Source organism: Heloderma suspectum, chromosome 9 (genome assembly GCF_057233095.1).
Source record: "Heloderma suspectum isolate Gila_16-S chromosome 9, 16-S_ref, whole genome shotgun sequence".
In the NCBI taxonomy this organism is placed as follows: Eukaryota; Metazoa; Chordata; class Lepidosauria; order Squamata; family Helodermatidae; genus Heloderma; species Heloderma suspectum.
Genome location: NC_139466.1, coordinates 30,712,241 through 30,738,309, shown reverse-complemented (window position 1 = coordinate 30,738,309; position 26,069 = coordinate 30,712,241). Strand labels below are relative to the sequence as shown.

The window sequence follows — 26,069 nt, the reverse complement described above, 5'->3', positions numbered from 1 at the left end:
ACTGTTGGTCACCCTTAACTGATGGGAACACATCTCAGTCTTAAATACGTTTGCAGCCTCTTCTTAATCACATCTCCACGTAATTAATTGTGACTCATTCCCATGCTTAGGATTGCAGATTGCATTTCAAGGAAAGGTGCTTAGAATTAAAAGAACTGGTAAATTAAAAGGCCCGTCTTTTGTGTATCGTATTGCCTTGGAGCTGGAGCTGCCATGCTAAGCAATATTAGGGAGTGGAGTCCCCATTAGTTCTGTGTAAACATTTAACAGTGCAGTCCTAGATACATCTACTGAGAAGTAAGGTCATTGAGTTCAATGGAACTTCCAGGTTGATTTTTATAGGATTGCAGCCTTATTTCTGAGTAGATAAGCATAGATTACACTGTAAGATTGATGCCAATGTTCTTTAGGATGTAAACCTAACAGGTTTGTGATCTTACATTTTCAGAAACTAACTCTGGCAAGAGTATTTCTGAGCTGCTTTAGAATGCCTTTTCTCCTGTGGAGAAAGATTACCCCACCTCAAGGTCAGGAGCCAGAGGGCTTTTTGTTTGGGAAAGGAACCAAGTGTTGAGAAAAAAAATTGCTGTTCCGTTTTTAAAAAATAGGGGTATATTGGATAAACAGCATTTTTTTTGTTTTGATGGGAAGCAGCTATTATTAACAAAATTTTACACTGCTTCTCATTTGAAACAAATCACAAAGTGGGTTGCAAAAGAATAAAAGCAAGCACAAACAAAAGACTATGCACACACGCAAAAGTACCATGAGGCTGGTACAAAGAAAAGCCAAAGCAAACATATTTTCAACAAACACCTAAAACAATGCCAGCGTTGAGACCTGATATACTTCAGAGGGGAGATCACTCTGCAGGACAGGCGCCACTGCATAGAAGGCACTGTGTTGTTGCGAAATGGAAATCTAGGCTGTGGCATGGATAACGGGGCCGCCCCTGAAGATCATAATGGCCTGAGAGGTTGGAATAGGAGATGTTCCTTGAGGTAATCCTTTAAAAGATATAAGAACAGAGCCCTCCTAAACATGCACAAAGTATACTCACAAAGGGTAGCTTTTGTTTAAAACAAGGGTAGCCAGCCTGTAGAATAATCACTGTAAGCAGCACAGGCAGTGGGGCTTTGTGACACACTTGGAAAGGAGGGCCCCTATGCCTGATTATGAGTAGCTGTTAGCAGCCCTATAACCTCCCTTCTCCAGGGGTTCTCTGCTCCCCAGCTCTGTGGTAGTGTGGGTGCCTTGCATGCAGAAGGCCCCAAGTTAAGGCCTTGGCGTGCTAAGGGATGGTGGTAAAATAGCTAGGAAATACTTCTGTCTCAGGCCTTGGAGCGCCACTGCTGTGGGAGCAGAAACGGTGGCCTAGATGGACCAGTGGCCCATCTCAGGATAAAGCAGCTGCATATATTCAGCAGGTATGGGCAGACTTCAGACTTGCAGGATATACTTTGTTTTAGAGTCCCATGAGCCATAGGCAGGGATCATCTGCATATACAAGTACAAATCTTAAGTTTTGAGTTACTACAGATCAGAGATTCTACTAGCCTAATTTAGAAAGGGGGGCCTTTTTGATCTTTCTATTAAAAAAAAGAATAGGGGGTCAGAAACCCTTGATCGTCTACTGCAAGTCATTCAGTGATCTCCCAGATGATTCTGATCTACTTTCTGCTCACCCCTGGATTAAAGACACACTTGGATCAAAGGTTGGCCACCACTAGCTTAAAAATACCTGGCATCATTTAGTTCAGGGATGGGGAACCTATGTCCCTCCAGATGTTGTTGAACTCCCATCAGACCCCCGTCAGCATGGCCAATAGAGCTGGTAGGAGTTGTAGTCCTACAACATTTGGAGGGTCACAGGTTCTCCCCTGTTTAGGAGAAGATAAAAATGAAACACCAAGCATATATCTCTCCCCACCGGCTTTTGCATCCTCCTGTTCTGCTTCTAGATTGGCATTGGGGGGGGGGGAGAGTTCGGTTTGGCCCAGAGGCTTGCAGTTGCTGGCTTATATTTTAAGACCTCTAAACTGAGGTCTGGGGTCCCAATCCAGCCCTCCAGTATTCCTCAGATGGCCACACCTGATTCCCCTGGCCTCCTCCCATGACATCTTTTGTGCATTTTCCCCCCATTTTAAAAAGTTGAAATGCCTCTCCTAAGCTTTAAACTCCCCTTCATGGATCACTGCCTTATCAACAACCTCAGATATGCAGATGATACCACCCTAATGGCAGAAAGCGAAGAGGATCTCAAGAGCGTCTTGTTGAGGGTGAAAGAGGAGAGTGCAAAAGCTGGTTTGAAACTCAACATTAAAAAAACTAAGATCATGGCATCTGGCCGCATCACTTCCTGGCATATGGAAGGGGAAGAAATGGAAGCAGTGACAGATTTTATTTTCTTGGGCTCCAAGATCACCGCAGACGGTGACAGTAGCCATGAAATTAAAAGACGCTTGCTCCTTGGGAGGAAAGCTATGGCCAACCTAGACAGCATAGTAAAAGCAGAGACATCACCTTGCCAACAAATGTCCGTCTAATCAAAGCTATGGTTTTCCCAGTAGTAATGTATGGCTGTGAGAGCTGGACTATAAGGAAGGCTGAGCGCAGAAGAATTGATGCTTTTGAACTGTGGTGCTGGAGAAGACTCTTACGAGTCCCCTGGACTGCAAGGAGGTCAAACCAGTCAATCCTAAAGGAAATCAACCCTGAGTGCTCATTGGAAGGACAGATACTGAAGCTGAAGCTCAAATATTTTGGCCACCTAATGCGAAGAGAAAACTCTCTGGAAAAGACCCTGATGCTGGGAAAGACTGAAGGCAAAAGGAGAAGGGGACGGCAGAGGATGAGATGGCTAGATAGCATCACCGATGCAATGAATATGAACTTGAGCACACTCCGGGAGAGAGCGCAGGACAGGAAGGCCTGGCGTGCTATGGTCCATGGGGTCACGAAGAGTCGGACACTGAACAACAACAAAGCTTTAAACTACACTATGCTGGGGGGGGGGTATTTTGCCCCTGCCCTTTTCACCTTTGGGCCCACCCACCATTGGAATGCAGTCCCTGAAAGCTTCTCCGAAATGGAATTCAGCTCTTGGGCTGAAAGAGTTTCTGACTGTACCACTGCTCTAAACAAGACAAATCACTCCTGGGTCTCGGGGCGCAATCCTACCCAGATAGGCGGCCGCCTCTGAACTCGGAGGCAACCACCTATCCAAAGCAGGGCAGGAGAAGCACGGAGGGGATCATTCCCTCCATGCTTCTCCTGCCCTGCATTTTCGGCTAGACAGCTGCAATCTGCCAGTAGGCCAGTTCACACAAGCATGTCCATCACAGGAGAACATGTGAACAGAATCCACTGAAATGAATCACGTTTCAGGTGATTTTTAAAAAGTTCTATCTGTGCTGGCTCATTCTCACATGGAAATCACCACTTTGATGCAGCTGCCATCAACTGATGGGCATGCATGCATGAATGAGCCCTATGTGACAAACATTTAGGGAGAATGATGTACCTGTGCATGATCCTGTGATATTGGAGTAATACTTTGGAATAACTGCAGGCATGTACTTGAGAACGACCTAATCTGAATTAGTTACCCCTTAACATGCTTTAAACAACCCTGTTGCAGTGGCCAAAGGGGCATTTGGGAAATAGATTTGTATGGCACACTGAGAAATATGTTTCCTGGGTGGTAATGAAATTAAAGTTTCAGGAATTCTTCTGTGGCTTTATGCCAAGTCTCATTCCATGATGGGAAGTGTGTGCCTTAATTTGACAAATGGATTAAGCAGAAATTTTTGAAATTTTCAGTTCTTGAACTCACATTCATCTCCCTCCTAAAATGTAAGGTGTATTTTTAAATTTTGATCATACATGTTTGTCTTTCCTTGTTCTCCTTATATTCTTAGTAAGTAAGTACATAAATAGAAATTTGAAAATGTAGTGCCCCTGGTATGAGATGCAAACCAGTTCTTGAGAAACACCAACACCAATTGGTGAAAGTATATGTGATAATGAACTAGCATTAAGTGATGTGCACCTGTGGTCCCACTCATCAAGAACATTGGAAAATACACATCTAGCTCAATGAATCTGTAGTCAGAGAAAAACGTGGACTACCAACATTAGGGAATCTTCTGTCAAAAATGACAGGAGCCAAAGTATTTTCCAAATTTGATACCTCAAGCAATTTCTGGTAAATACCTTTGACAAACCAGAGTGCTCAATTTATTTATTTATTATATTTATTTATATCCCACCTTTTTCCCAATACTGGGACTCAAGGCGGCCTTACAACGTTAAAATTGCTACAATTAAAACCTATAAATAAAAATATAAATACAACTGTATAAAAGTTAAAAATATAATTAAATCATCAATATTAAAATTGTAAAGATATTAAAACATTAAAAGACAACCAGGACAACAAAAATGGTATCCATATGCTGCATTTTCCCAGGTCCAGACTAGTTATCCCCAAAGGCCTGCTGGAACAAAAAAGTTTTTGCATGCCTGTGAAAACATATCAAGGAGGGTGCCACTCTCGCCTCCCTGGGAAGGTTGTTCCAGAGCCTTGGGGCAGCCACCGAGAAGGCCCTCTCCCACGTTCCCACCAGGCGTGCCTGTGATGATGGCATGATGGTGAGAAGGGCACGAGTAGGCTCATAAGGGAGAATACGGTCTTTCAGATAACCTGGACCCGAGCCGTATACGGCTTTATAGGACATAACCAGCACTTTGAATTGTGCCTGGAAACAGACTGGGAGCCAGTGAAGCTGTTTTAACAGGGGAGTTGTATGCTCCCTGTAACCAGCCCCTGTCAGCAGTCTGGCCGCAGTTCTTTGAACCACCTGAAGTTTCCGAACACTCTTCTGAGGCAGCCCCACGTAGAGCATGTTACCGTAATCCAAACGGGATGTAACTAAGGCATGTGTCACTGTGGCCAGGTCAGACATTTCAAGGAACGGGCATAGCTGGCGCACTAGTTTAACTGCGCAAATGCACTCCTGGCCACCGCTGAAACCTGGGAGTCCAGGCTCAGGGCTGAATCCAGAAGTACACCCAAGCTGCGAACCTGTGTCTTCAGGGGGAGTGTAACCCCATCCAGCACAAGCTGTATCCCTATTCCCTGATCTACCTTTCGACTGACCTGGAGCACCTCTGTCTTGTCTGGATTAAGCTTCAGTTTGTTTGCCCTCATCCAGCCCATTACTGCCGACAGACACCGGTTCAGCACCCCAACAGCTTCCTTGGAATTAGATGGAAAGGAAAAGTAGAGTTGGGTGTCATCAGCATACTGGTGACACCAAACCGCAAAACTCCAGACAACCTCCCCCAGTGGTTTCATGTATATGTTAAATAACATGGGGGACAAAACAGAACCCTGAGGGACCCCACAAGCCAATGGCCAGGGAGTCGAACAGGAGTCCCCCAGCACCACCTTCTGGGTCCGCCCCTCCAAGAAGGAATGGAGCCACTGTAAAACAGTGCCTCCAAGTCCCATCCCAGCGAGGCGGCCCAGAAGGATACCATGGTCGATGGTATTGAAAGCCGCTGAGAGGTCCAGCAGAACCAACAGGGACACACTCCCCCTGTCTAGTTCCCAGTGTAGGTCATCCACCAAGGCGACCAAAGCTGTTTCTGTCCCATAACCAGGTCTGAAGCCAGATTGAAATGGATCTAGATAATCTGTCTCATCCAGGAATCTCCGGAGTTGGGAGGCCACCATGCGCTCCAATATCTTGCCCAGAAATGGAATATTGGAGACTGGCCGATAATTATCCAGTGTAGTAGGGTTCAGGAAGGGCTTTTTTTAACAAAGGTCTCACCACTGCCTCCTTCAAGCAGGCTGGAATTCTGCCTTGCCTAAGGGAGGCATTAACCACTCCCCTTACCCATTCGGCCAGTCCACCTCTGGCTGCTTTTATGAGCCAGGAAGGGCAAGGATCTAGAACACACTCTCACCTCTCCAAGGATCCTGTCCACATCCTCAGGCTGTACAAATTGAAAAGTATCCAACAACACTGGACAAGCAGGGGCCAAAGTTACATCCTCTGGGTCTGTAGCAACTATAGCGTCCAAGTCAGAGCGGATCCGAGCGATTTTGTCTGCAAAGTGCTGAGCAAATTGTTCACAGCGGGCTGTCGAGGGGTTTAAATTATCCTCTTGCAGGCTAGCGTGTAAAAGACCCCTAACCACTCAAAACAGCTCTGCTGGATGGCTCTTTGCAGACCCAATAGTGGCAGAAAAAAAATTTTCTTTGCTGCCCGTATTGCCACAGAGTAGGCCTTCAAATCCCTTTCATGGATCACTGCCTTGTTGTGGCGAAGGGGCTTGCGTAACTCAGTGAAGCCATAAGCTATGCCGTGCAGGGCCACCCAAGACGGACAGGTCATGGCAGAGAGTTCTGACAAAATGTGGTCCACTGGAGAAGGAAATGGCAACCCACTCCAGTATCCTTGCCAAGAAAACCCCATGGAACGTATCACAAGGCTAAAAGAGATGACGCCGGAAGATGAGCCCCTCAGGTCGGAAGGTGTCCAATATACTACTGGGGAAGAGCAGAGGGTATTTCCAAGTAGCGCCAGAAAGAGTGAAGCAGCTGGGCCAAAGCCGAAAGGACACTCAGCTGTGGATGTGTCTGGTGGTGAAAAGAAAATCCGATGCTGTAAAGAACAATATCGTTTAGGAACCTGGTCAGATCAAGGTTATCTGGAGGTGGTCAAACATGAGATGGCAAGATTGAACATCGACATCTTGGGAATCAGCGAACTAAAATGGGCAAGCATGGGCGAATTTAATTCAGGTGACCATCATATCTACTACTGTGGGCAAGAATCCCTTAGAAGAAATGGAGTAGCACTCATAGTCAACAAAAGGGTGGGGAAAAGCAGTACTGGGGTACAATCTTAAAAACGATAGAATGATCTCAGTACGAATCCAAGGCAAACCAATATCACAGTAATTCAAGTCTATGCCCCAACCACTGATGCTGAAGAAGCTGAGGTTGATCGCTTCTATGAAGACCTACAACACCTTCTAGAACTAACACCAAAAAAAGATGTCCTCTTCATCATAGGGGATTGGAATGCTAAAGCAGGAAGTCAAGAAATCACCGGGATAACAGGCAAGCATGACCTTGGTGTACAAAATGAAGCAGGACAAAGGCTAATAGAGTTTTGCCAAGAGAACGCACTGATCATAGCAAACACTCTTTTCCAACAGCACAAGAGGCGACTCTACACATGGACATCACCAGATGGTCAATATCGAAATCAGATTGATTATGTCCTTTGCAGCCAAAGATGGAGAAGCTCTATACAGTCAGTCAAAACAAGACCTGGAGCTGACTGTGGCTCAGATCATGAGCCTTTTTGAAGGCCTTGTTGTTGTTCAGTCGTGTCCGGCTCTTCGTGACCCCGTGGACCATAGCACGCCAGGCCTTCCTGTCCTGCGCTCTCTCCCGGGGTGTGCTCAAGTTCATATTCATTGCATCAGTGATGCTATCTAGCCATCTCATCCTCTGCCGTCCCCTTCTCCTTTTGCCTTCAGTCTTTCCCAGCATCAGGGTCTTTTCCAGAGAGTTTTCTCTTCGCATTAGGTGGCCAAAATATTTGAGCTTCAGCTTCAGTATCTGTCCTTCCAATGAGCACTCAGGGTTGATTTCCTTTAGGATTGACTGGTTTGACCTCCTTGCAGTCCAGAGGACTCGTAAGAGTCTTCTCCAGCACCACAGTTCGAAAGCATCAATTCTTCTGCGCTCAGCCTTCCTTATAGTCCAGCTCTCACAGCCATACATTACTACTGGGAAAACCATAGCTTTGATTAGACGGACCTTTGTTGGCAAGGTGATGTCTCTGCTTTTACTATGCTGTCCAGGTTTGCCATAGCTTTCCTCCCAAGGAGCAAGCGTCTTTTAATTTCATGGCTACTGTCACCGTCTGCGGTGATCTTGGAGCCCAAGAAAATAAAATCTGTCACTGCTTCCATTTCTTCCCCTTCCATACGCCAGGAAGTGATGGGGCCAGGTGCCATGATCTTAGTTTTTTAATGTTGAGTTTCAAACCAGCTTTTGCACTCTCCTCTTTCACCCTCAACAAGAGGCTCTTGAGATCCTCTTCGCTTTCTGTCATTAGGGTGGTATCATCTGCATATCTGAGGTTGTTGATAATTCTCCCGGCAATCTTAATTCCGACCTGTGATTCATTCACTTATACGCCGGGTTGGATGAGTGTCTACTAGTCACTAATACAAAGTTTGACTAATGGGGAATCCCTCTGCAAATGTAGCCAGGAGACAAAAAAAGCTCAAATACATTTTTTCTCACTGTTGCTGCCTAACAGAAACAGGAACAGTCACCTGCCAAGTTCTGATGGAAGCACTGCAGTCAGATTTTGTTCTCTGTTGCTTCTTAGAACTACCTGGAGGTGCTGTTCAGTAGTTGAAGTACACTTTTTTAAAAGTATGTTTATCATAACATATAGTTTGGTCCTTGGCCAAGGTAGAGACCAGCAGCTATAAGATTAACAGGAAGAGATAGAACAGGAGATTTTAAGTTTGCAGTTCAATGCACACTTTCCTGGGAGTAAGGCTCACTATACATGCATAGGATTGTGTTGTAAATTGTACACATGGAAAGACAAATCATTGGACAGAGGGAGGGGGAAACCCTGCACAAACAACTTGCACAAACAACAGCTTCATTTTTTTGAGAGTTCTGGAGAGAGCTCTCCCACCCTTGCCTCATGGTGCACGGACAGCATTGTTGTGCACCGAAGTTGGACTCTATTCTGTCAAAGCTGACTTGCACAAAACCCCAAGTATGCATTAGGAAAGGTTGTGGCGGATGCCAGATGTTAGAAAAAACCTTGACAGAACAGCCGGCAACTAGCAGCTGGGCAAAGCCATGTGAAAGATGCTGAACTAGGCAGTTGATCTTGAATCTGCCAATTAAAGATAGGAGATGGAGGTTATTTACACTTCTCACAAGGATTCAAACCTGCCACCTCCATTTAAAAGATAGGACAAAAACAACCACAGTAATAATAATGATAATAATATTTGTATAGTGCTTTCAAGTATTCAAAGCGCTTTGCATGCATTATCTAGTTGTAATCCATAGAACAATCCTGCAAGGTAAGTCAGCATTATGATCACTCGTATTATTGGTGGTGGGCGGGATGGAACTAAGACTGAGAGATGATGGCTGGCCTAGGGCTACCTAATGAGTTCAGGGCAGAGGCAAGATTCAAAGTGGGGACTTCCTGGTTCAAAGTCTCTTCACCAGTGTGCTAAGTAGAGGCTGCGTGTGTAGACCAAGAGCTAGAGAGTAGCCTAACTAGGGATGTACGGACTGTGTAAAATCTGCTCTGTCTGTGTTTCGTGGATTGTCAGTCACCTTTTCTTCTGTCGTCTGCTCACAGACAGATGCAGATATATTCTTTTCATCATGCGGAAAAATATGCAAATAATTGCGTAAGAGGTTTTGTAAGAATTTATATAATTTACCTTAATACATAATTACCTTAATAAATAGCATTTAGCGTATTGTCCCCCATCCCATCCCATTTTTCCTCAGCAGAAACTTGCATATTTTCCTACGAATAAATATGTGTAAATTTGGGGAAAGGAAAAAAAAAGATCCGAAAGTCCATGGATTCACGGCCTGAGGGGGTCGCTCCACAGCGGATTCCGCAGGTCGGATTCTTAGAAATCCGAGCTCATTTTAGTCCATCTCAAATTTCTCCAGCATCCTTAAGCCTAACCCAGGGATTCTCAAACGTTCTACCCCCAGGGCCTGCTTGAGAGAGCTGATAATGGCTGAGGCCCACCAGTCATAAAATGGTGATAGATGGCGGTGGAGTTCAGCACAATCAGCTGACAATTATTGATACCATTCTATTTTGACATCTAATATCTCTTTGAAAACCACTAAATTCTTTATTCACACCTATTTCCTTGTAGCAAGGAGTTCTATAATTCACCTTTCCGCAAGTGAAGTACAGCCATCAGCTCTGGAGGTATCGTTATTCAGCCTCCCCATTTCGGGAAGAATTTGCTGATACGGATGTCTAAGTCGGGGATTCCAGCATGGTGCCTATGAGCACCAGTGTGCCCACAAACACCTCTCTTGGTGCCCACCCTGCCTCTCCTGATTTTAGTTGTATTTCTTAAGATTATTTTAAATTATTTTTTAAACACGGAGCTTACCATGGTGCAAAACAGAGTTCTGCCCTTTATTTGGGTTCAAAAGAGTGGTTTTGTATTTTGGAGCTCAGATCCCCACCTTTGCTTTACGTTAATAGGCTGGTTACTTTTCTATTAGTCTGCCTTCTGGGAAACCAGTGTTATATGACTGGCCATGCTCACCGAGGCAGCCATTCTGTGCCCATGACACCCTCTCAAAATTCCAAATGTGCCCAGCAACGTGAAAAGGTTAGTGACCTCTACTCTAAGAAGATAAAACTGTTTGTTTTATATTACTTTTCTCCCCGCACATACAGTATCTCTCAAAGTTTTCATACCCACCTCCTGTCATTTCTTCTCCCCTTCTTCTTTCACACTTAACTTGTACCCTATCCCCAGCTGTCAATTTCTTTCATCCCTCCCTTCTGCTCATTTTGCATTCATTTCCCCCTGTAATAGCTTCCCTGTTTTATTCCCTTCCTCTTTATTCCATGATGATGATGATGAAGATGGATGATTAGCATCATAAATAATAGTCTTGCTGTCTAACCAACTCCCGCTATCACACCTGCCTATGCAGTGTGCATGGTGGAGCCATGGCACAGAGCAGTCAAGCAAAGAGGCACTGGGCAGTCAGCAGTACCGAGACCCACCGGAGAGCCCGAGCCCACAATTTGAGAAACACTGGCCTAACTAACCCTTTGCAATATTCTGCAGAGAATTCTTGGCTGCATTCTCAGTTTGTGTGTGGAGCTGCCAAGGTGGGGAGCAGGCAGAGAGACAAGGTCTTCATGGCCTTTCTGACAGGGGAGGCACCGCTTGAAATTTCCTACTATCCAAAGGGAGTAGTCCTATGGCTGCTAGTCAGTGGCTAGGCAGCCATAGGATATCTTGGTGCCTCCCCTGTCTTGGGACCTTCCCCCCGCGCTCGAACCGACCTTCCCCCCTTTCCGTGCTACCTCACAGGCAGCGTGGAGAAGCCCCGTGCTCCGCACTTGCAAGAGGACCGTGGAGCAGCCAAAACAGGGCTTTCTGGGGGGTGTTCTGGGGCGGGGAGGGCAGAAATGCCTGTACGACACATCCTATGTGTTGTACGGCAGCCTCCTCCCCCGCTCAGCCCTCCCACAGCTAGACAGCTGAAAGTGGCTGTCTAGCCAAAAATGCAGGGCAGGAGGAGTGCAGAGGGAACGATCCCCTCCATGCTTCTCCTGCCCTGCATTGGATAGGCGGTTGCCTCCAAGTTCCAAGGCGGCCACCTATCTGCATAGGATTGCACCTTTAACTGCCTAATCTGCCTGTGTGGTCAACATGGCCCTGGGTACTCAGGATAGTTGCTATGACTTCTAGGCAGTGTTGGCATCTCTTGTTTTAGGAATTCCACAGATACCTGCAAGAATGAGAGATCTTGCCATTTATTTGTTAATTACAGCAAAGGATGTCCTAGCTAGTAAGTAGTGTGCTAATGATGTCTCTTCTGAGACCTGGTGGTTAGCCGAAGTTAGAACATTTTTTAATGAAGATATTGACCCATCAAAATTTTATTTATTTATTTCTATATTCCCAATATCTGAATATCTCTGGATGGTTCACAAAAATCAAAGATAGGTACATGTACACCAGAAGCTTTTTAGAGGACTTCTGGTTTATAGTTCATCTAGACCCTTATTCATAAGTTGCAGAGCCATCCAAATTACCACTAGATTTGTGTTTAGTAATCACTGATAAACATCCAAATAATCTTCAGTGCTGTCTTGCTAATTACATCTATGTTGATTTTCCTCAATAGTGATTCTATTTGATTCATCTATTAGCTAAGTGGAGTTAATTGTCAATTTTGTTCTTTTAAAATCATAGTTATAGCTGTTTTTTATTATGTTGGGTAATCCTACATTCTGTATTGATCTGCTGGTGTCTTGCTTTTTTATGTAGCTGAAACTGTAATAATATGTGGAAATTAATAAAAACAAAACTCTAAGCCAACCTTGGGTCCCCAGATGTTGTTGACCTACAAATCCCATCATCTCCAGCCAGAATGGCCAATGGTTGGCAATTATGGGAGTTGTAGTCCAACAATAAATACCTGGTGAAAGGCTGTGCGCCTAAATAATCACCATATGAGGTATATATCAGTATTTATGTACAAGTGGGATTTGAGGGTGAGATAAGTCATTTCAGCAAGCCAATGGCTATGTAAAGATGTGAACCCCCATTTCCTAGTCCAAGTACTACCTGTACCATACTCTTAACTCATAGGGATTCAGTCCCAGTTTTTCCCAGTCCTGGTCTGTTTCTCATTAAGCACACACAGAGAGAAAAATAGGACGTTGGGGGGAAAGCTGGGCTAGAACCCATATCCCTGACATCCTACTTTTCTGTGTGGAGAGGTGTTTCTGTGTTTTTTTGTACAGAGGAGTAGTCTGAGGAGGCAGAGTCCTGAAAATGAAGTTTACCACCTCATTAGCTGTTTGTGAGAACTGGGCCTCTGGAGGTCATGTCTAGTATTCCAGAGGTACATTACAAGTTATTTATGCTTACAATGTAAGTTCTCTGCAACATTTTAAAGTGCAGGGAGAGGGAGGATAAGGAATTTGTCACCTGCTCTGCTTTCCAGAGAAGATTTTAAGAATTGTGCTGAGTTTCTTTACCTCTTCCCTCTTTATCCCTTTTTCCTTTTGTGCTGTAAGCCTAAATTTTTATTGATCTTATGTAAGATCTTATGAATACATTTATGTATAAATAAGATACATAAATACTCATTCTTTCTGAGGTGGATGGGGTAAGGAACTGCTTGCTGTGTCTTTTGAATGCATTGTATTCTGAGCTCAGCTTATATGCTCATCGAACCCCCTACTAGAATCCTTTCCTTTAAACATTAAAGCAAATATAGGCAGTCATCATTTTAGTACCTTGCTCCCATTCACTTAACTTGGGACATTTTGAATTGCATCAAAGCAGAATTAAATCTTTCAGTGTACCAAATTATCAGCATGACTGAACATCCTCATTCTTTATTAATAATCACTAAAGGGGATGGTATTTTTAATGGCACAGTTCAAACATTCAGTTGCTCCAATTAACACCAAAGATGAATCGCAATGTTTTCTAATAGGATAAAAAGCACCAAACTTCTCCGAATAGTCAAGGGCAAGAACTGCTGTTTTCAGACGATATGGAGATGAAACTGTGAAGTTTTATTACCAAAGGATTTTGGAGACATTTGGGGTAGATCCCTATTAAACTTTTAACATTTATATAACACTTATAATTTGCAGTGCCTTTGCAATCTTCACTGTGCTTGCTGCCCTCACAATGCTCTTGTGGGGTGAGCCACTGTCACCTAGAATGCTCAGGTGTTTTTAACGTTCTGAAGTGGAACCAATTAATTAGGAATCCTTCATTTTCCATTTTTATTTTATTTTGTACAGAATGCAGGGCATGCTCAGTTTGCTGCATCTGAATTCAGTTTCACACTGGGTTTTACTGTTGTGCACATTCACTTTGTGCATTCATAAAACACTGCCCCCCCCCCCGTGATCCTGATGTAACGGTATTGCCATTGTCTCAAGATTCTTTGTTTGCAGTGTTTACCTGCAATGTATAGCAGTACATCTGTGCATCAGTAAAACATAGAACGATGACAGAAAGAGAACCTCAAAAGTGCACTGGAAATATATTTTATTTAGTTAATGCATCAAGAGTAGAAGCGCAATCCTATCGGGGTAGACAGCCACCTCCAAACTCGGAGGTGACCGTCTATCCAATGCAGGGCAGGAGAAGCGCAGAGGGGATCGTCGCCTCTGCACTTCAGCCACCCTGCATTTGCAGCTAGACAGCCGATTTTGGCTGTCTAGCCGCAGGAAGTCGGAGCAGGGGAAGTGGCAGCCGGACAACACGTTGGATGTGTGGTACCAACATTTCCAAGTTCCCTGTCCCAGCGTGCCCCAAGAAATGCCCCATTTTTGCCACTCCGCACTCCTCTTCTGAGCGTGGAGTGTGGGGCCGTTCCGCCCTGCCTACGAGGCAGTGCAGGAGGGGGTGGAGGTCGGTTCTTAGGGAACCGACCTCGGAGTGCAGGCTGCAAGGATGGTTCCCTGGAACCGACCTATGCTATGGCCGTCTAGCCGCTGACTAGCGGCCATAGGCTTGCTCCCTCCATGGCTTAAACAAAGCGATCTTCTGTTCTGTGAAATATGCTGGGATATTTATATTTCCAGTTAGGAAATAAACATACATTTCAATAATGACAGCTCATTGTTTAATTGTATAATACATTTGGGATGTGGTACAGCCCCAGCGCAGATTGAATGGAGTTCTACTTATCAATGCATCTACTGTTGAGTCATGATGGTTGTCACTTCCAAAGCCTTCTCCTTCATCCTTGAAACTGAACCTGTCTAAAGTAATCAGCTCTATTCTTTCTTCAAGTTTAGGCTGACCATATTTCCTTGAGACAAAAACGGGATATTGGGATGACAAAAACGGGACGGGGCTATGTAATATTCCGTAGGCTATAAGAGACTTAAAAAACAACCTAAACTCACTGCAAAAGAACATGGAAAGGGGCGCAAATGAATAACACTAATTTATTGCATATACACACAAAAAACACCCATAAATATGCATATATAAAATACTTATATCACATAAGCAATACAAAAAATCTGTACGGCATACCATACTGAACACTCTAATGCAGGACTGCAGTGGCCAGACTGCAAAAAATCATAAACATACACCAAAAAGAAAAAAAAAGGGAATGAATACCTCGACTGCTATCAGAAGCCGGTATATGCTAATGTCCCACCGGAGAGTTCCGCTGTAATAAAAAAATAGCTAACAGCCTGTTGAACCGAAATATGAGTCTGAAAAGTCCGAATCAAACTGAATGTAGGGCAGAAAGAATCTCTGTGGGCGGAATGATGGTAGAAATAACAGTAAGACTCACCCTCCTGGCTCCCACACGCTGAATGGGGCTTAGCGACCGCCTCTTGAATTCCCCACCACTGCAGACAAGCAAGGGGGTGGCGTCTGATCATCGCTACCTCTAGTAGTAGTTTTACTGCACGCATTAATTAGCATAGAGCCTTATGATAAACACGTCCAGTTTTTTACAAAAAATTAAAAACGGGACAAAATTGGCATATTAAAACGACGGGACGGTCGCGAAATATGAAAAAAAAATGGTACTGTCCCATTTAAAGCGGTACGTATGGTCAGCCTGTTCAAGTTATTTCATCACCCTGGGCTGGACTTTCTGAAAGGAAGACCCTCAAACACCTACATTTGAACTTGTCTTGAGAAGAGATGGCAGTGCCGAGAAGGCAAAAACCTGTTTCCCTCCAGGGCCAATTTAGGGTTAACAGGCAGAAATTCTTTCTCTGCTCCAGTTCCTGCAACCAGCTAAGCCTGCACTGTCAGGTCAAGTGGTGGGTGTGGCATTCTTTCAGCTAGATTTGACAAGGATCCAATGGAAAGAGACTATCTTGTCAGTTCTACCTGCTGAGGCTTAGATCTTACTGAATGGCTGGGTTCCCACGTAATGCTAATCCATCATGGGTTGCATTCTGGAGTGACCCACAATAGGTTAGCCTGTTGTGTGGAGGGTTAAATGCCCTCCCACAGTTGGTAAATTACCCACCCCATTTACCCACCCTCTGCAGTGGGGGTAAGGAGCCCCCCACAATCAAACTGCATATTTGTTCAGATGTAAACCCCACTGATTTCAGGTAGGGATGTCAGAAAAATCCTCAACAGAATCAGATGAGTTCAGATTTCTATGAATACAATCCACAGATTCCACAGCAGACTGGATTTTCCTGAGTTGCACAGATTCTGTGGACCTACAGACTGGTGTGTGTGTTTTTTACTTTCTGGAATTTAATGCAATTTTTGTGTAGGAAAAAAGTAAAATAAAAAAACACTGGCCAAAAATGTGCATTTCCCCCATAGGCTAAAGCATGAAAATGCACATGGGGGGAGGGGATTTCCAGAAGTGCAAATTTGTGCAAATGCGGGAAATTGGTGAAAAAAACTGATTCCATCAATGAAGGGCACCTGATAATCCATGAAACGCAGATGGAACAGATTTTACAAAATCTGTGCATCCCTAATTTCAGTGGGCCTTGCATATGGGTATGCATATTATTGCAGCCTGAAAGGGTTAGGAACAGAAAATCTTCTGTAACCTATCTGATCTCATCTGGAAGCCTGTAGGCAGATAACAAGATGTTCAAAACATACACATGCGCATACACACAGAACAGGGACTGTTACATGAATGGAACTTACAAAGATGGAAAAGATGGAAGAGTAGAGCTGATCATGAAACTCCGTTGCCTTGTTTACTTTGGCCCTAAGGACAGAACTAGAGATTGTATGTAGTTGCATGTTTCCTGTCCTGTTTCTGCTTCAGTGCCCTCTCTCCTTTCCTTCCATTGGTAAAATCCCACACCCAAAAAAGTATTGATGCAGCCATTCAATCAATCACATCCAGATTGCTTTTTTGTTATATTTTGTCAATGTGCATGAATTCATCAGGTATGGTGTGCGTGTGAAAGATGGAAATGAAGTGAAAGCTGCACCATGGTCCAATCCCAAATTAATTGTAGATATTCTTCTAGTGCTGCTAGCATTCAGGAGCAGAATACAAGGCAGAGCAAACCAGGGGAACAATCAAGGATCATAACGGGGAAATCCATTCATCCCAGGTTATGCATTGCAGAAACTGAGTGCAAAGCACAAACCTGATGGCAACAAATGCAGATTGTACAGCAGCAGTGTTTGATAGATTGCGTCTTTAATTTGGTTTGGGGAGCATTTGGCTTGCTAAGGTCTGTTTCAACTCATTTGATGAAAAATAAAATAAATGCAAACAATCACAGTATTTCAAAAGAATGCCCAAAATCTAATCTAATCTTCTAGAAAAGTAACTGTGCTATATTGAGTTTGTATAGGGTGGCCATGTCTCCTACTTTACAGAGGACACCCCTCTATTTGAAGAGTTGACATAGGATAATCTTCTATTTGAAAGTGTCCTCCATTTGAAGGCATGCTGTCTTTGAAGGACAAAGATTAAAAAAATACATATCCTAAGAAGGTCCTTTAAGTTGCCCATCCACAGTTAGCATCTGAACTGCAGATTGAGCAGGCACACAGGTCTCCTGGCTGCAGTCTTCCCCACGATGGACAGAGATGTATTGTATTTTTTATTTAAATAATAATAATCATTCTTCTTTTGAATCTATATATATAAATTACCCTGTGCAAATTTTATACAAACCTGTGTCCTTTTTTTTTTTGGTGATGCATAAATGGCCACCTTATTTGTGATTCAGGTCACAGTGTGTCAAAAGAGGCATGGGGGGGTGTATGTATGTGAAGTGCCTTATTCAAAGAAATCCAACTTATCCAATTACTAAGCTACTATGAAGTTTTCTGTGTTTCTTAATTAAAATAATTAGCCATTTTAATTGCCTTCCTCATACAGATGCCCCTGAAGATCTGTAGCTGCTCCAGTAGGTGTCTCTGTTTAGTTGTAAAGCAATGCTTCATGTACTCCGTTGCTATTTAAATAGTAAACATGCTATTTTCCCCATTGTTCAAGAGTATCAGAGGGTGACCATTCCTCTGGTGCAATCACACGCAGATGTATGACCCCGTCTCCCCACAAATCCTCTACATATCCTGCAAATGCATTTAAGAAAAGTCAGCTGACAAATATGTATCTGACAATCAAATTTGATGTGAATACCTTTAGAAATGGGGTGGAAGGTCACCCCAACATGTAGGCTCTACATCTGGTGAAGCACAGAAACATGTCAGGCTTGCATATGCTTCCCCCATGTATAGAACGCTGTGCATTCCCTGTGCATGGATCTGTACACCTCACCTGTGCAATCTATCCATCCCTTTTTTTGCAGCAAACAGATCTCTGAAATGGCTGGGGTCACAAAAGACATTCTATACACACTGCAAGGGGGAAAACGAGAGGTTGTGCAAGCTCACTCTATATTGCACTTCAACCCAGTGCCCTCCAGATATGCTGGGCTACAACTCCCATCATCCACAGCTAGCATTGCCATGCTAGCTGAGGATGATTGAAGGTGTATTCAAACAGATTTTGAGGACATCAGATTTGCGAAGACTGGCTTAAACAGGGGAGGATGGGGAAGAGAATATGTGAACTGACCATAAACCCATTACTATTGTGAATAATTTTTGTGGTGGACATTTTCTGGATGAAAGGATCATACACACACACTTTTCACATTGCATCTTAATTTGAATTTACAATACCAACTTGGTATTAACCTATACACAACAATAATCAACTGAGACCCTCCTCCTAGTCCTTCTCTAAGGGAGGTTTGGAGGATGGCAACAAGGCCTTTTCGGTGGTGGCCCCCCAATTGTGGAATGCTCTCCCCAGTGAAGTCTGCCTGGCGACAATATTGTCATCCTTTTGGAGCTGCATTAAGACTTTCCTCTACACCCAGGCATGTGATAAGGTTTTAACTTGTCCTGGGATTTTTATTGTTGATTCTTTTAAATTGTTTTTGTATGAACATGGTTTTAATATTATGTTTTATATTGTATTTTTAAGGTTTTAATCTTTTGCAAACCACCCAGAGAGCTTTGGCTATTGAGCAGTATAGGCATGTAATAAATAACAATAATGACAAATTGGGATAAGTAACAGTAGCTTGGCAACAGTTAATCGGTGTGATACAGCAGACAGTGTGCTGAATTTGCACTGCAGAGTCCTCAGTTGATTCTTCCCTCATAAAGACCACTTTATAATGCAGAGTGATTGTGGGAAGAATAGGGGGAAGGTTTTACTGAATTCTTTCCTTCTAAAAGATGGATTTTCATCCCATGTGTCTCCCATTTCCAAATTTAGATCATAAGCACATCAGAGAAGGGGCCCTTTTTGCTTATTATATTATTCTTAATGTGCCTTGTACTGTGCTGACACTATATTTATAATGTAGGGCTGTGCATGGATCCCCTGATCCACTTTGGATGCTGCTTCGGATCCTCCTAAGTGACCCCTATCCTCCTCAGACCACTTCGGACCTCCTCCACTCCGACTTGGATCCAAATCCAAAGTGAGATTCGGATATCCGGATCGCCCGTTTTTGGCGTTTTCCCATTGACTTGCATGGGAAAACACATATGGTCAAAACTCTTAGTTTTTATGATACAGACATTAAATTTGGGGACCTCTCCACCCCCTACCCCTGGAGCACAGACCACCTGCAAAATTTCAGACAGTTTGGCCCAGAGGTATTTGTGCTAGGCAGTTAAAATCTGATGTTTTCCACAGAAACTCTCAAAGCAAAGAGCTGTAACTTCTCCCTGTTTCCACACATGCATGTGACACCTTGGCCCCTCCCAGCCCCCCTCGAGGGCATCGTACTCCCCAAAGCCCAGGCAGTTTGGCCCACTGGCTTGTGTGCTAGGTGCAGGTTGAATATGATATTCCCAGAAATTCAGCCCTAACCCAGAAGGAAAAGTGTGTTGAAGCAGAGGTCACTATCCCTAATCTCTGCTGCAGGTTTCTTTGAAGTGCAAAAGAACCCTTACTCAGAAGAGTCACCTGCTCAGCCTCTCTCTGGCTGAATACGCACACTACCTGGCAGGCTGGCTGAAAGGGGTTATTTTTTTTCTGCTTTTTGTTAATTTCTAGCACACGCTAAATGAGTATTTTGAATGTATCTTGAGTGAACACGGTCAGTGCCTAGCCCAGAAGGGCCACTGATTTTTGAAAGCCGTCGGTGCCTAGGCCAGAAGGGCCACTGATTTTTGAACACTGGAAACCTCCACCTGGTGGACCCATACTCCCCCCACCCCCTCTCCTCCATGGTGGCCTGCCTAAGCCACTCTGGGGCGAGAGACGGAGAGCTTGCAGGAGTTCCGGAGGCGCTACCAGTCTTCTGCTCGCCCCTGCTGCCGGCCTGCTGGAACGCGGGGGGCCTCTTCCCCAGGCAAGACCGGTTGGTGCAGCCTCCTTGAGTGCAGGGGCAGGCTCTGGTGCTGTGGTGCCCTGGCTGTTTCCCCTGCTCAGAGACGCCTTGCAGCGGCGGCACACGGCAGCGCTGGGATCTGCTCCCAACTCAGAGTGGTCCCACACGATGCTACCCTGACGTTTCGGGGGAGATGCAGACTGCCTGCCTTGAGTCTGGGGGGGGGCTCCACACGAGTGGGGGGAAGAATGGAAGCGGGGTCGGGTGCTGGAGCCTCTGCCTGCTGCTCCTCCTCCAACACACCCCGGAGGACCTCCTCCTCTTCACCCTCCACCACGCTGGGGACGTCAGACGCCTCTGACCCAACGTCCATCACCGGGCTCCCCTCTCCCACGGCAGAAGGAGATGCTGCTCCGCCTTGGGCAAGAGTGCGACTGCTGCACCTGCCCACGCCAGCCTCCTCGAAGAGTGACCTCCGGGCACTGCAGCTGGCCGCCGCGCTCTGCTGCCCTACTGCACCGGGAGGCACTATCTGGACTGGGGTACAGACAGCTCGCCTAACGGTGCTGCTAGGGACAGCAGCACCTCGCCCACCTCTGCCCCGGCCAACACCCCGAAGATGCCTCATATTGCACTGCGTTGCTTTGCCACACAGTGGAGTGTTATTGGAATAAGAAGGTAAATAATATAAATAGTATGTGTCTCGTGCTTTCTCAACACTGTCTTGAAATTGGGACGTGTAGCGTTGGTGGAACAACAACCTAGCACACACACATATGAGCAAGCAAGCAATAAAAATAAAAACCCTTCTTTAATTTCTGTTTTGGGGGGATCAACACAGAAAAGAAACAGACAGGTCACTTCAGCGGGGGGTGGGGGTGGGATTCAAACTCTAAACATGTAGGCTGCTATAACATGCCTTTCTTTAAGATTTTAGAAAGCAAGAAAAAACTAAATGGTTGAATATGACTTTAAAAGGGGGGGGGGACATGCCCAGAAGTCAATGTTTGTTTTTAAAAATTGAAATAAGACTGAGCTTTTAAAAATCTACAAGAGACAGAGTTGAAAGACAAAAACGACAAGGAAATAGAATGGAGAAAGGAGAAGTGAGGGTTGACCTTAAAAAATAAACGCAGCTTTTTCCAGATTTCACAAGCGACATGAACAATGGAATGGTGGGGGAGGGGGAGCATAGTGGTAACGAGCAAAGAAAAGCAATGTTTGTTTGAAATAATATTGAAAGGAGAGATGAATTTGAATAATACACAGAACAAATGACTCGGAGGTGGAAAGAAATAGGACAAGGCAGCTGCAACGGGTGCAAAGACACCATCCCAATGGGGCAGCTCACACAAGGAGCGAAGGAATGATCCCACTACAACCTAGCTGTCCCCCCCCCCCGCTTTTAAATATCGAGGAAAGCCTAAAGGCGATTGAGAACGAAGAAATAGAAGGAGGAATTGCAAGGAATGCACATGCACACACACACCAGATCATCTAACTATACACCAGCCCTCTCCCAACGACACAGCTAGCGCAATAACTGAACGCAGCCTTTCCCCAAAGTATATACCTCCCTTGTCCACCACTCTCTCTGACTGGAGACTGCTGGCGTCAGTTCTGGCCAAGAGTTCCTATTTGCCAAAGCACACTCCCTCCTCCTCCACTCATCTTCCCGCCTCCCGCCTCTGCTCACCTTCCGTTCTCCCTCCTCCTCCTCCCCCTCCGCGTGAGCTTTCATAGAATCATAGAATAGAATCATAGAATAGTAGGGTTGGAAGGGGCCTACAAGGCCATCAAGTCCAACCCCCTGCTCAATGCAGGAATCCAAGTCAGAGCATCCCTGACAGATGGCTGTCCAGCCTCGGCTTGAACGCCTCCAGTGTGGGAGAGCCCACCACCTCCCCAGGTAATTGGTTCCACTGTCGTATTGCTCTAACAGTCAGGAAGGTTTTCCTGATGTTCAGCTGGAATCTGGCTTCCTGTCACTTGAGCCCATTATTCCGTGTCCTGCACTCTGGGATGATCAAGAAGAGATCCTGGCCTTCCTCTCTGGGACAACCTTTCAAGGACTTGAAGAGCGCTATCCTATCTCCCCTCAGTCTTCTCTTCTCAAGGCTAAACATGCCCAGTTCTTTCCGTCTCTCTTCATAGGGCTTTGTTTCCAGTCCTCTGATCATCTTTGTTGCCCTCCTCTGAACCCTCTCCAGTTTGTCTGCATCCTTCTTAAAGTGTGGTGCCCAGAACTGGACACAGTACTCCAGATGAGGCCTAACCAGTGCTGAGTAGAGGGGAACTAGTACTTCCCGGGATTTGGAAGCGATGCTTCTATGAATGCAGCCCAAAATAGCATTTGCCTTTTTTGCAGCCACATCACATTGTTGGCTCATATTCAGCTTGTGATCGACAACAATTCCAAGATCTTTCTCGTTTGTAGTGTTGTTGAGCCACGTATCCCCCATCTTGTAACTGTGCATTTGGTTTCTTTTTCCTAGGTGCAGAACTTGGCATTGATCCCTATTAAATGTCATTCTGTTGTTTTCTGCCCAGCGCTCCAATCAATCCAGATCACTTTGAATTTTGTTTCTGTCTTCCAAAGTATTCGCTATCCTGCCCAATTTTGTGTCATCTGCAAATTTGATCAGTATTCCTTGCACCACCTCCTCCAAATCATTAATAACAATGTTTAAGAGCACTTGGCCCAGGACTGAGCCCTGCCATACCCCACTTGTTACCTCTCCCCAGTTTGAGAAGGTCCCATTGATAAGCACTCTTATCAATCCGATTCTGTAGCCAACTGTGGATCCACCGGATCATTGTTTCATCTAGCCCACTTTGAGCTAGTTTGCTCATCAGGATATCATGGGGCACTTTGTTGAAAGCTTTGCTGAAGTCGAGGTATATGATGTCTACAGCATTCCCACGGTCTACAAGGGAGGTTACTTGATCAAAAAATGAGATCAGATTCGTCTGGCAGGATTTGTTCTTGACGAATCCATGTTGGCTTCGAGTAATCATGGCATTGTTTTCAAGGTGCTTACAGATGGATTGCTTGATAATCTGCTCCAGAATTTTCCCTGGGTTTGATGTCAGACTGACTGGTCTGTAGTTCCCAGGTTCCTCCTTTTTACCCTTTTTGAAGATAGGGACAACATTAGCCCTCCTCCAGTCATCTGGCACTTCCTCTGTCCTCCATGATTTCTCAAAGAGAATAGACAGCGGTTCTGAGAGTTCTTCTGCCAGTTCCTTTATTACTCTAGGATGCAGTCCATCTGGCCCTGGAGTTTTGAACTCATTCAAAGTAATTAGGTGTTCCTTGACCATATGCCTATCGATCTCAAGCTGCAATCCTGCCCCTTCAGCCTGCACTTCGCCTTTGCCAGGGGGGTCATAGACCCTCTTTTGGGAGAAGACTGAGCCAAAGTAGGAATTGAGCACTTCTGCCTTTTCTTTGTCATCTGTTATCATTTTGCCATCCTTATTTAATAGCTGAACAACCATTTCTTTCCTCCGCCTTTTACTATGCACGTAGCTGAAGAAAGCCTTTTTATTGCTTTTAGCATCCCTCGCTAACCTCAGCTCGTTCTCAGCTTTAGCCTTCCTGACACCATCCCTGCAATTCTGTGCTACCTGCCTGTACTCTTCCTTTGTTGCTTGGCCTTCTTTCCACTTCCTATATGTGTCCTTTTTTGTTTTCAGGTCATCTTTTTGTGAAAGATGACCTAAGCTTTTTGTGAAAGATGACCTAAGCTTTTTGTGAAGCCACATTGGCTTCTTCTGTTGTCTTCCACCTTTTCTTCTTGTTGGAATTGTTTGTGATTGTGCCTTGGGAATTTCCTTTTTTAAAAGCTCCCACCCATCTTGGACTCCTTTTCTGGTTAGCGTCGCTTGCCGTGGGACCTTACTGATCATTGTTCTGAGGTTATTAAAATCAGCTTTCCTAAAATATATCAGAAGTTGATATATTTTGGTGACAGCCTGTCTGGACTGCTCCGGCATTAATAGAGCTCTGGATATACGAGGCGGAGGAGGCACTTTGTGAGGGAGGCGCTTCGCCTCAGGGCACTTCAGTTCTGCTCCGATCTGCTTCGTATCACAAGGAGGCTGGTCTGAATCTGCCTGCTTCACCTCATTATTTGGGCTTCGTAACGAGGCAGTGCACAGCCCTATTATAAGGACTTTAGCAAGCATCCAGGTCAATTGGTTGGTAGGTGGAGTGAGGATTTAAGATGCTGCAATATTTTTGTTTTTACCAGCCTGAATAATTTGGTGTCATCCACAAACATGGCCACCTCACTGCTCACCCCTAACTCCAGATAATTTATGAAGTGAAAAGGCACCTGTCCTTGGGAATCCCACATCTTAAAACCCACTGTTGTGCGAACTATTCACTTATTCCTCCTCTCTGCTCCCTGCTTTTTAACCAGTTACCATTCCATCAGAAGTCTTGTCCTTTCATTCCTCCCATGACTGCTAAGTCTGCTCAGGAACAAATAGAAATTTTAGCCATGTTAGCCTTGGATCAGCAGGGTTCATTCTGATGGCAAGTTTTGCTAATCTGAGGAACAAATCTTGCCAGCATCAGGCTTGCAATGGCCTTCAGGCAGGAGATGTTCCAGAACACACAGGGCCAACACACATCATTCTTCAGCAGCTGATGCCACCCCAGCAGGGCCCACTACTGACAGCAGCCCTGGGCACCTTTTAAAACATTTTTTCCAATGCTCTAATCACCACCAAGCAGGTGGGTCTGGGAGCCTCTGTTTAGATTTTCAAGAATGACCCGGAGCCTCTGTTTAAATGCCCCAGAGCAGCAGTACATCAGGGCATTGTGAGAAATTTAAATGGCAGCTTCCTCCCACGGCCACCAGGAAAACCAGTTTTTTGGGGGGATGACCACCCTTCTACAGGAGGACCACTGGAGGAAACTTTGCCAAGGGTCCCCTCAACTTGAAGTCAGCCCTCCACAGGGCTGCCAACGCTTTCCACAGGGTGGCCTATTAACCACACAGCATGGCTTATTTTTCTCAGAGAAGCCACCTTGGGAACCCATGGCTTGTTGTTGGGTTGTTCAGGGTGGTTAACAAGCCACCCTGCAGAAAATGCGCTGCATTCAGACAACACGATAACGTACAGTTCAACAACAACCCACACTCAACCACTGAGTGCAGGTTAGCGTATCGTGTGAACCCAACCTATATATAAATTCTCCTTCAAAACCAGCCACTCCAACTCTCTCATCTTGGCTCAGAGGCTTCTAGCATTAGTATAGAAACACACGCGTGCGTGCGTGTGAGAGAGAGAGAGTCCCTCCCCAGATGTCTCTGGCGTGCGCATCTTCTGCTATGCCACTTAGGCCTCTTTGATTGGCTATCATGTTTCACCATATGCTCATGGCCTATCCCCTCCCCGGCCCCATTTGGGCAATCAGAAACATTTTAATCTTCAACCCCTATGGTTGATTCAACCTGAACCAGATGTTTCCCAGCTCCTACTGGCCTTCCCTCGGGGTTCAGTTTAAAAGCTGCTCTGCCACCGTTTTTTATGTTAAGCACCAGCAGTCTGGTTCCATTCCGGTTCAAGTGAAGCCGTCCCTCTTGTACAAGCTGCTTATCCCAAAACTTTCCCCAGGGCCTAACACATCTGAACCCTTCCTCTCTACACCTCCATCTCATCCATGCCTTGAGACCGCTCCCTCCCCGCCAAACCCTTCTTTGTATAACATCTCGCCAGCTGAAGCGCTCTGGAGAACTCGAAAGCTTGCGCATGCCTTGCGATCTTCGAGTTGGCCTAATAAAGGTATTACATTGCATCCGCCTTCCCCAACCTGGCGCCCTCCAGATGTCTGGGACGACAACTCCCAGCATTCCTGATCCGTAGCCATGCTGGCTGGGGCTGATGGGACTT

General features: G+C 45.2%; 1 protein-coding gene across 4 annotated transcripts in view; it reads left to right on the top strand.

Moving 5' to 3' along the window:
• SH3BGRL (SH3 domain binding glutamate rich protein like) overlaps window positions 1–26,069 on the top strand; it is a 138,716-nt gene that overhangs the window by 72,325 nt on the left and 40,322 nt on the right. The gene's annotated exons all lie outside the window — the stretch shown is intronic.